A 12492-nucleotide genomic window follows, 5' to 3' on the forward strand; every position below is an offset into this window, starting at 1 on the left:
AGACTTATTCAAACTAGACAAATCAAGTATCTATCCGCAAACCCCTAAACTCTATCTTATGAAGTCAAGCATGAAGAGAAGTGCATGGTTTTGGGTTTCAAACATGGAAATTTCAAAAAACTCCCAAAAAATTCATTTTAGAGTGACTAAGAAGGATACATGCTTCCCTTTTCATTTTCATGTTATATACTTGTTTAAATCTTGGTCAAACCTAGGATTTTACCAAGATTCAAATGTGCATCAAAATTCCAAAAATATCAGAAAAATGGAAAAACAAAGCACATAGTTTTCTTATGTCATATAGTAAGCATTAAAGTTGATAAACAAGGTCTAGACATATTCAAACAAGAAAAATCATGTGTCTACCCCTAACCCTAAACTCTGTCTTATGTAGTCAAGCATGAAGAGAAGTGCTTTTGGGTTTCAAACATGGAAATTTCAAAAACCACCCAAAAGCTTTATTTTAGAGTGACTAAGAAGGATCCATGCTTATCTTTTCATTTTCATATTTTAAACTTGTTTAAATCATTGTCAAACCTAGGATTTGACCAAAATTCAAATGGGCATAAAATTAAAAAAATCAGAAAAATGAAAAACTAAAGCACATAGTCTTCTTATGTCATATATATAGTAAGCATTTAAAAGATGATAAATAAGGTCTAGACAATTCAAATAATACAAATCATGTATCTACCCCTAACCCTAAACTCTATCTTATGAAGTCAAGCATGAAGAGAAGTGGTTTTTGGTTTCAAACACGAAAATTTCAAAAACCTCCCAAAAGCTTCATTTTAATTAGACTAACTTATTAATTATGAAGGATCCAGGATTGATTACCTTTTCATTGTCATGTTTTAAACTTGTTTAAATCTTGGTCAAACCTGGGATTTGACCAAGATTCGAATGGGCATAAAAATTAAGAAAAAAATCGTAAGAATGAAAAACCAAAGCACATAGCCTTCTTATGTCATATAGTAAGCATTCAAATTGATAAACAAGGTCTAGACATGTTCAAACCAGAAAAATCATGTATCTACCCCGAACCCTAAACTATGTCTTATGAAGTCAAGCATGCATGAAGAGAAGTGGTTTTGGGTTTCAAACATGAAAATTTCAAAAACCTCCCAAAAGCTTCATTTTAGAGCGACTAATAAGGATCGATGCTTACCTTTTCATTTTCATGTTTTTACTTATTTGAATCTTGGTCAAATCCTAGGTTTGACCAAGATTTAAACAAGTTTAAAACATGAAAATGAAATGGGAAGTGTGTATCCTTCTTAGTCAGTCTAAAATGAAGCTTTTGGGATGTTCTTGAAATTTCCATGTTTGAAACCCAAAACCACTTAAGACAGAGTTTTTGGTTAGGTGTAGATACATGATTTTTCTTGTTTGAATATGTCTAGACCTTGTTTATCAACTTGAATGCTTATGACATAAGAAGGCTATATATGTGCTTTGGTTTTCCATTTTTTTTCATTTTTATGCCCATTTAAATATTGGACAAATCCTAGGTTTGACCAAGGTTTAATCAAGTTTAAAACATGACAATGAAAAGGTAAGCATGAATCCTTTCTTAGTCACTCTAAAATGAAGGTTCTTGAAATTTTTATGTTTGAAACACAAAACCCCAGTTCTCTTCATATGTTTGACTTCATAAGAGAGAGTTTAGGGTTAGGGGTAGATATGATACATGATATTTCTGGTTTGAATATGTCTAGACCTTGTTTATCAACTTGAATGCTTACTATATGACATAAGAAGGCTATATATGTGCTTTGGTTTTTCACTTTTTGAATTTTTACGCCCGTTTGAATCTTGGTCAAATCCTAGGTTTGACCAAGGTTAAAACAAGTTTAAAACATGGCAATGAAAAGGTAAGCATTGATCCTTCTTAGTCACTCTAAAATGAAGCTTTTGGGAGGTTTGTGAAATTTCCATGTTTGAAACCCAAAATCACTTCTCCTCATACTTAACTTCATAAGACAGAGTTTGGGGTTAGGGGGTAGATACATGTTTTGTGTGGTTTGAATATGTCTAGACCTTGTTTATCAACTTGAATGCTTACTATATGACATAAGAATACTATGTGCTTTGGTTTTTCATTTTTTTGATTTTTTAATTGTTAAACCCATTTGAATCTTGGTCAAATCCTAGGTTTGAGCAAGATTTAAACAAGTTTAATACATGAAAATGGAAAGCTAAGCATGAATCATTCTTAGTCACTCTAAAAATCTTTCGGTGCAGGAAGAGTCGAATCTGCAATCAGTAGTTACAAAAGCGACCCACCTTAGGGATGGATAATAAGACTTGGGCAATATAAACGTTGATACTTACTTTGTGATACTAAAATATATGTATCTAGACATATTTCAGTTGTAGATACATCCATTTTAACATCAAGTAATATGGATCGGAGGACTAGCTAAAGAACAATGAGAGGCAGTGTTTCTCTCCCCCAGCCTACTTGGCGGAGTGGCCCTCCATCAGGACGTACAGGTGGTGATTCCGCTTCTCTCGTTGGAATTCCTTATCCCCCAGCCTACTCGGCGACGTGCGCTCCTCAGTGACCTGCGCGAGGGCGCCTCGGCGACCTACGCAAAGGTGGCTGGACTTGGAGCGCATCGACTTCCTTCTGCGGTGCCTGGATTGGATCGACCATCCCGCGCGTGTCCTCCACCATATTGTTTTTCTTCAAGATGCTGTCATCCATCATCTTCTTCACCGCATCATGTTGGGTGTTGAGGCTCCCGTTGAGAGCTTGAACGCACCTGTTTGATAGCTCGACGTTTTCTTCGCGAAGAAAGCCGCACTCGATCTTAAGCATCAAATTCTCGCCCTTGAGCTTCTTGATGACAGAGTTCGTTTCCTCACTTGATGGAATGCTTGTTGGGGGGATAACCCCCGGTATGCCAAAGGCATGCCAAACCGGATGGTTTGAGCCATCGAGATACCGGTTTAATGTTCTTACCGGAAGCCTAGCAGGAATCCGGGAGAGCAAGGCTAAGCCGGTATCCCCAAAGGGGTATGCCGGAAACCGGTATAGAAGATACCGGAAAGGAGTGCCTGTCGGCAGGACTGGTCAAAGATTCTCTTCAGAGCAAGAAGACAAGGATGAGCTAAGCAGAGTAACTTTATTCAGAGCCCTGGCGCCAAAGAGAGAGGTGACGGAGAAAGAAGCCGGAGGACGTCAGCTTCTATGATAAAAGAAGGCCCCGGTGTCATCTATGATTAAAGTAGCTTTGTACAGTAGCTCTGTAAAGTAGTTTGTCCAGTCAAAGATGCCATTAGGGTTTCTTGCACTGTAAGCCACCCTCTCCCCTATATAAGGAGAGGGGGCAGCCCTCCTTGCGGGCAGAATGTATGTACGCGTGTATGTATGAAGGCAGAGCCTGTAACCTGTGTGAATCTATGAACATGGTGATCTAGAGGGAGTTCTTCCTTGTGCCTTTCTTCTTCAACCTCTGGCCTTGGCCAAGTTCTTGAGGAAACCATCCGGAATCTCTTCCCACCTGATCACAAACCCTCCCCCGAATCCTCTTGCGTCCATTCGGCCCCAATCTAAGCCATCCTATGGCATCTGTCCGTTCACCACGACGACAGTTGGCGCCCACCGTGGGGCCTGAAGTGGCGCTTGATGGAGTTCACATTCGGGCGGGCGTCCTCGAGATCTCCGGCGAGCGTACGGTGTCCGCGTTGGTGCAGAGCATCTACGCCATGGACTTCATCAACGACAATGCGGGCTGCTTCGCCAACGGCGGCGTCTTCCCCAAGAACGGCCGCATCATCGAGTTCGGCAGCCACCGCGTCTACTTCGGCACCGTCCCCGTGCGCCAGCGCCTCTCGCCGGTGCTGGTGGCGCCGGACCCGCCAAGATGGCTCTGTGCTGGCCGCGCCGCCGGCAGCGTCGAGGTAATGATGACCGGTGTGGCTGGTGCAGGAAAGGAGGTCGCGGCTGAAGGTGCCGGTCGCGCGGTTTCGACCCGTGCGGCTAAGCCACCGCTGGAGCGCGGCGCAGGCGCAGCGGGAGCATCATCCGCGCCACCGGAGACACCGCTCCAGGCGGCGATGAACGTCCTCGCCACCCCCATCGCGCAGAACATCGACCCGGCAGCGGCTCAGGCGGAGCTGGAGGCGCAGCGCCGAAGATGTTTGGAGAGCGGCAAGGACATCGTCAGGGCGCAGCGCGAGCTGAACCTAACCGTACGTGAGTATAACGCTGCCCATGGCTTTGCTTCTGTTAGCGCGCATGCTGCTAGGATGCCGGAAAACCGGCTAAAAGCTCGCAACCTAGATCAAGATTTGCGCAAAGAGATTCTTACCGGCAAGAGCGCCTCTGCATCTGTTAGCATCGTGGAAAAGCCTAAGTATAGCAGCCCGGATAAAACTATAAAAGCTGCTAAGGCTGCAGTAGAGCTATGTGAGTCGCTTTCCGGAGAGGCTTTGGTAAAGCAGCAAGAGCGTGTCAGAGAGCTGCTGGAAACCATAGAGCAGCAAAATGCTGAGCAGCTGGCTAAGCTGAACAAGGCCGCGGCCTCAAAATCCGCGCGTTCAACAAAGAATGCCGGTAGCAAGTCCCATGGGCAGGCATCATCCCCCCATCCGGATAGAAGAAGAGAAAAAGAAGTGAATGCGCAGCAGATGACTGTGTACGATCCGGTTCTTGCCGGAAAGCAACAAGCCGGGCAACATGATGCCGGTAGAAAAAGCCAAGGGGCAGAACGAGGCTACGCCAGAGGCTATGCCGGAAACAATCATGCCGGTAGATATGAGACCGGGCAAAATTATCGAGCTGCAAGGGCAGCGTACGATGAGGAGGAAATGGATCCCCCAAGGTACCGGCAGGCAAGGGCCGCGGTACCGGAATGTTACGACGAAGCCGATTCCACCAGACCGGCAGCATACCGGAACCCATTGGGAGAACGCCTGGGAGAGAGATACTTACCGGAACGGGATGCGAGGCACCGTCTGGATAGAGTGTACTTGTCAGAAATGATCGAGGAGGAAGGTCCTCCAGGTCCAAAGTGCTTTGGCCCAAGGATCATGAAAGAAAAACCACCAGTCCGCAACTTTATGTTGCCCCGTGACACAAAGACATACGATGGCACCACGAAGCCGGAAGACTGGCTCGCGGATTACGTGACCGCGGTGTACGTTGCAGGCGGTGGAGGAACCGTAGCAGGAGGAGGAAACCGGCGTTGGGCCGTGAGGATCATACCATCGTTTTTGGTTGGACCGGCAAGAATCTGGCTAAACAACTTGCCGGCAGGAAGCATAAATGGCTGGCTGGATTTTGAGGAGGCCTTTGTGAGCAATTTCAGCAGCACCTATCAGAGGCCGAACAGGCCGCAGCAACTTGCTCTGTGCGTGCAGCGTCCGAACGAAACAGACCGGGATTATCTGGCCCGGTGGAACACCACAAGGAACTCCTGTGAAGGGGTAATCGAGGCACAAGCCATTGCTTGGTTTAGCAGTGGATGCAGAAGAGGTTCACCGTTGTGGCAAAAGTTGCAGCGCAACATGCCGACAACGTTGGCAGAGATGATACGTGTGGCGGATAGCTATGCGTTGGGAGACCCAACGCAGCCGGCAGTGCAACCGGAGCCGGAACAGCTGCGCCACGAACAACACCGGGACAACCGGAATAACAAAAGAAGAGAAGATTTTCCGGATCGAAGGTACGGTCCGCAGCAAGTTGCTGCTGTGCAGGAAAACTTTGAGGCCAGCGACAGCCAGAGGCAAAAAACCGGATCGCAGCCATGGGCGGGTCCTAAGAAACAGTGGGTGGAAAAGAAACCCTGGGTCCAGAAAAGAAACTGGCAAGAACCCGCAAAATACACCATGGAAGCTGCCATGGACCAACCTTGCCGGTGGCACACGCCGAATCCGGCACACCCGTCAAACCATCTGACAAAGGATTGCACCTGGACCAAGTACTTGATGCAAAAAGGAACAGTGAAAGATGCGCGGCCACCACAAGACATGCCGCAGCAGCAACAACAGCTACCGCCACCACCACCACTTACCGGGGCAAACGCCTTACCGGTGCAGCCAAACCGGCAGCAGTACCAGCAAGTTAACCGGGTGGAGCAAAATGACAACCAACCACCCCCACCGGCACCTTTGGGTCGGAACGTTTACGAAGATCCGCATCTGTGCTGTGTTGTCTTTGTCACTGAGCCAACAGACCGGCAAAGTGTACACCGGCGCTCCATGGAGGTCAATGCTGTGATGCCGGCAGTTCCCAAGTACATGATGTGGTCCAATCAGGAAATTACCTGGTCATCCAAGGATCACCCTAAGATCATGCCGAATCCGGGTGGATATGCTCTTGTTGTGGACCCAATCATGAAAGGGCCGCAAACTCGAGTGAAGTTCAGCAAGGTGCTGATAGACAATGGCAGTAGCATCAACATCATGTACAAGCACACCATGCACACGCTGGGCATAACAGAAAACATGCTTCAGCCGACGCGCACAACGTTCCACGGGATTGTTCCTGGCTTGTCCTGTGCCCCGATAGGAAAAGTTCGGGTGGACGTGGCATTTGGAGGACGTGACAATTGTCGGGTGGAAAATCTGGAGTTTGAGGTGGTGGATCTAGATAGCCCCTACCATGCATTGCTGGGGAGACCGGCATTGGCAGCCTTCATGGCCACGACTCATACGGCTTACCTCAAGATGAAGATGCCGGCACCTCGTGGACCACTGACTGTGGTGGGAAACTATAAGATCTCACTGGAAACTGCATCTGCCGGATCGAACCTAGCGGAATCGCTGGTGATCGCGGAGGAAAAGAAAAGAATGCAAACAGCTGTTGCGCTGGCTCAATCCTCACAAATGAGCTTAGCGGCAATGAGTGAAAACATGGGCACACCGGCATTCAAGCCGACAAATGAAACAAAGGACATCGTGCTGGATCCGGCTTACCCAGAGCGCACCGTTCGTATCGGTGCCGGCCTTGATCAAGCATAGGAAAGCGCGCTCGTCAGCTTCCTCCGTGAGAATCGGAATATCTTTGCCTGGTCAACTGACGATTTGGTAGGTGTTCCGAGGGAGCTGGCTGAGCACTCTCTAAACGTCCGGAAAGATGCCAAGCCGGTGCGGCAACCACTGCGCCGGTTCGCTGAAGACAGAAGAAAGATCATAGGAGAAGAGGTAACCAAACTGCTTGTTGCCGGGTTCATTGTGGAGGTCACGCACACAGAGTGGCTGGCCAATCCGGTAATGGTTGAAAAGAAGAAAGATGAGAACCTAGAGGCAAAAGCTCCGAAGGTGTGGCGCATGTGCATCGACTACACCAACCTGAACAAGGCTTGCCCAAGAGATCCTTTTCCTTTGCCACGAATCGATCAAGTGATTGATTCAACTGCTGGGTGTGAGTTGTTGTCCTTTCTGGATGCCTATTCCGGTTTCCACCAAATTCCCTTGAAAAAGGAAGATCAAATAAAAACTGCGTTCATTACCCCGCACGGGGCTTATTGCTATGTCACTATGCCTTTTGGTTTGCGCAACGCTGGTGCAACGTACCAGCGCTGTATGCAAAAATGCTTGTTTGATCAAATTGGAAAAAACGTGCAAGTCTATGTGGATGACATCGTGATAAAAACTAAGGTAAAGAACACCTTAATCGATGACATCCGGCAAACGTTCGATAACCTAAGACGGTTCCGGATGAAACTCAATCCGGCAAAATGCACCTTTGGTGTCCCTGCCGGCAAGTTGCTCGGTTTCCTGGTATCAAGCCGGGGCATAGAGGTTAATCCGGTAAAGATCCGGGCAATAGAAAGAATGGTTATCCCTCGAGAGTTAAAAGATGTGCAGAAGTTTACCGGAAGCTTGGCATCGCTGAGCCGGTTCGTGAGCAGGTTGGGAGAAAAAGCTCTGCCACTCTATGCTCTGATGAAAAAATCTGACACGTTCGTCTGGACCCCTCAGGCAGACGCTGCGTTTAAAGAGCTAAAAACAATGCTAGCCACAGCACCTATACTGGCGTCACCTCTAGAAAGAGAGCCTATGCTGTTATACATAGCAGCAACAAATCAGGTTGTGAGTGTAGTGGTTGTGGTTGAAAGAGAAGAGGAAGGAAAAACCGTCCAGAGGCCGGTATACTACCTGAGCGAGGTGCTCTCCCTCTCAAAACAGAACTACCCTCACTTCCAGAAAATGACTTATGGCGTGTACATGGCCGCCACCAAGCTCAAGCACTACTTTGAGGAGCACCCCATGAAGGTGGTGAGTGAAGCACCAATTTCCGACATCATGTGCAACAAAGATGCCAGCGGCCGGATTGCAAAATGGGCAATCCAGATATCACCATACGTGCCGATGTATGAAAGAAGAGATGCCATAAAATCACAGGCTTTGGCTGATTTCCTTGTTGATTGGGCGGAGATGCAATACAAACCGCCAGATCAGAGGATAGAGTACTGGAAGATGCACTTTGATGGGTCCAAGCTCAAGGAAGGTCTAGGTGCCGGTGTGGTGCTCACTTCACCAAAAGGAGACCGCCTCCGGTATGTTTTGCAAGTGCATTTCAGGGCATCAAACAATGTCGCTGAATATGAAGCTTTGATCCATGGGCTTAAGGTCGCAAAAGAAATCGGTGCACACCGGATCATTTGCTATGGCGATTCAGATCTTGTAGTACAGCAGTGTTCAGGAGATTGGGATGCAAAAGATGCCAACATGGCCTTGTACCGGTTTCACGTGCAAAAGATTGCCGGATTCTTCGAAGGGTGTGAGTTCCACCATGTGCCACGCGCAGAAAATGAAGCCGCAGATGCTTTGTCCAAGCTGGGCTCATCTAGGCAAGAAATTCCTCCCGGAATAGCTTTGGCTCACCTAAGAGTGCCATCGATCAAACCGAGCCTGGAGTCAGAATCAATTTTTTTACCGGAGTCACACGTAGTACCCATGGATATCGATGAAGGGAACCCGGGGACTGCTCCGGCAAGCTCGGGGACTGCTCCGGTAAGCTCGGGGACTGCTGTACCCATACCGGAAGAAATGATGCTGGTGGATAGCATGGAGATAGATGCACCGGTGTTTTTGGTTCGAGAGATACCGTCATGGGTTAAACCTATTAAGGAATTCCTGATCAACGGCACCTTGCCGGCTGACGAAAATGAATCAAGGAGGATACAAAGAAGGTCCAAAGCTTACACATTCATCAATGGTGAGGTGTACAAGAGAAGCGTTACCGGTGTCCTTCAAAGATGTGTGGAACCGGAGGAAGGGAAAGAAATGCTCGAGGAAATTCACCAAGGAGAATGTGGGCATCATGCTTCGTCAAGGGCGCTAGTAGCAAAAGTATTCCGGCATGGGTTCTATTGGCCCACTGCTTTGGAGGACGCTGAGGATTTAGTAAGAAAATGCAACGGCTGCCAGAGGTACGCCAAGCAAAATCATACCCCAGCATCCGGTTTAAAGACAATACCGCTAACATGGCCATTCGCCGTTTGGTGCCTTGACATGGTTGGACCATTCAAAACTGCAAGAAGCAGCATGACTCACATCTTGGTGATGGTGGATAAGTTCACCAAGTGGCTAGAAGTAAAACCTATCGCAAAGTGTGATGGGCATACAGCGGTGAAATTCCTAAAAGATGTCATTTTGCGGTATGGATACCCGCACAGCATCATCACTGATAATGGAACCAACTTTGCTCAAGGTGAGTTCAAAAGGTTCTGTGAAGAAAAGAACATCCGGTTGGATTTGTGCTCAGTGGCACACCCACAAGGCAATGGCCAAGTGGAAAGAATGAATGCCTTGGTGCTTTCCGGTATCAAGCCTAGACTCATTGATGCGGTGGAAAAGTCACCGGGATGTTGGCTCGATGAGCTACCATCAGTACTGTGGAGTATAAGAACAACCCCAAACCGTTCTACCGGATACACTCCCTTCTTCATGGTTTATGGAGCAGAAGCGGTGATACCAACCGATATCATTCATGATTCACCAAGGGTACAGCTCTATACTGAGCAAGAGGTCAAAGAGGCCAGAGAAAACGATGTGGACTTGCTAGAAGAAGCAAGAGAGCTGGCTTTGGCAAGAACAGCCATTTACCAGCAAAACCTAAGACGCTATCATAACCGGAAGGTTAATCCAAGAGTTTTCCGGGAAGGAGATCTTGTACTTCGCCTGGTGCAGCGCACTGAAGGCCGGCATAAGCTCTTGCCACCATGGGAAGGTCCCTTCATTGTAAGCAAGGTGCTTCACAATGATGCATACTACTTGATCGATGCACAGGAGTGGAAGAAAGGAAAGGCGGACAGGTCCGGAGAGGAGAGCAAACGTCCATGGAACGTAGCTCTGTTGCGTCCCTTCTACTCTTGAAGTGGTGGTGTAAGAAGTTCCTTTTTGTACCTTATAAGCTATGAATAAAAGTTGCCGGAATCTTGAATGAATCTCGGGGACTACCTCAACTAAAGTTGCATGTAACTTGTCTATTTTTTCAGTTTACCGGTTGCTTATTGAATGTTTTTTCTTTCCGGTTTAGTAGTGTGCTAAATCCTACCGGAGTCTTCGACTCTGCTGCTGTCCGCAAACCGGCTTCATGGCAAGCAAGATAAACCGGTAGGGGATAAGCACATGAACTGCGAAAAGGGAGAGCAGGAAAGAACAATCCGGAAAATCTAACTAACCCTGGTTAAACCGGTTTTTTGCGAAATTTCAAAGTTATTTCTAAGTTCAAGAAGATGCTTGTTTGGTGAAAGAACCTTGTGCTTATACGCCAAAGAACGCCCAGAGAAGGCAGGCAGAGCCAAGGCAAAAGAACCAAGTATGCATCAAATTGGATGCGGAAGCAATTGAGAAATCTTTGCAGTACAGGATAAAAGCAGAACCAAAAGCAATTATGCTAAGACAAACTCATAAATACTTAGCTACCGGTATAACTTACCGGCAGGAAATGTTGTAGCACAACCACAGGCAAACTTAAAGTCTTACATCGTAGACCCCGGCATTCCGGGGCAGAATTTAACGAACATTGTTTCAAAGATAAGCAGGACCAACAAACAGATAGCAGGCAAACACTTCAAAGAGAATAATCACACAGCAGGGGCTTCCGGAGGAGCAGCGCCGGCATCAGCATCGTCCAGGACCTCTTCTTCGGCTTCACCCTCCTCCTCGTCGAGATAGTCCGTGACGCCAGGAGGGGGAGGGATGAAGGTGCGCATGTCGGCATACTCCGCGATCCGGTACGCGCGATCCTGCCGCTTGGCGGAGAGGGTCGGGTCCAGATCCGTTTCGGCGTCTTCACGCACGCCGGTAAGGGCGTCCAGATCGAGCTCCGGGTACCAGGAGCAGGCGACGCGGAGGGCGGAGTCCGCTCCAGCGCGGGCAGCAGAGCACTGCCACTCGCGGATCCTTTTGCCGGCACCCTTGAGGCGATCGCTGATGAGGGAGAAGGTGTCCGGCACCTCCTCGCCAGGCCATAGAGTCCTGTATAGCTGGGTAGCTACATCAGGGATGTCCGAAAGATTGCGGTCTATGCAGCGCATATGGGACACCCGCGCGTTAAGCGCGACCAGATGGTCCTTGGGCGTCCATGGCACGGTAAGATCCGCTTGGCCTTTGTCCTTGCGTTGCGCGTCGACCTTCTTGACGGCGTACCTCTGCGAGTCCGGAAAGAGGCCTATGCAAAGAAAGAAAAGTTTAAGGAAAAGAGTCCGGAAGAAAAAGAGACCGGAGAGAAAAGACTCCGGAAGAAGAGAGACCGGACGGAAAGATAGCGGAAAGAAAATGCGGTCGAAGGAAGAAAGGCTCGTATGCAGTAGTCAAAGTGTAAAAGAAAAGAACTTACGGAGGGCGAGTGTGTCGGTCTGCAGGATCAGTTGATCGCACTCCTTATGCTCCTCCTCCAGCCGCGCGGCCTTCTCCTCGGCACCCTTCCGGGCCTTGGCCATCTCCTCCAGCTCTGCCCGCAACACCACAGTGGCATTGCAGGCATCCTCCAGAGCCTCGTCCAACTTGGCCGCTGCGGTCACTTCAGCGGCTTTGAGGGCCTTGGCGTGGTCAAGCCCCAGCTGAATCAGCTGAGACTTGAGCTCCTGGTAGCTGGTCTTGAGGGCGTTCAGCTCCTCCTGGTGCTGCCGGTTGAGCTGGTCCTTCTCCCCTGTTGCCGGAAAAAAGAGTGTTAACAAGGTTACACTAGTAAAAATGAAAAGAAACCAAGTTCGAAGGAGAAAGGAAAAAATAGTACGTTGGGCCGCGGCGAGCTGCTCCTTTAGAGCATCGATGGAAGCTTCCGGGATCACTGTTGAACAGAAATTGTAAATATCACAAGGAAAAAGGTTTCCGGTAGCAAAGATGCCGGTGGAACAAAAACTTACCTTGGCACTTGTCATGTGCCTCAGCAAGCTCCCGGTGCTCCCACAAAAGCTCCTCGAAGAGGGCCTTCCGAGTGTCAGCGGTGACCTGTTCAAGAAAAAGAAGAAATGAGTTAAGTTTTGCGCTAAGAACAAAGTTCTTAACCCGAAACTCGGGGACTGG

The sequence above is a fragment of the Lolium perenne genome, chromosome 2 (genome assembly GCF_019359855.2).
Source record: "Lolium perenne isolate Kyuss_39 chromosome 2, Kyuss_2.0, whole genome shotgun sequence".
NCBI lineage: Eukaryota > Viridiplantae > Streptophyta > Magnoliopsida > Poales > Poaceae > Lolium > Lolium perenne.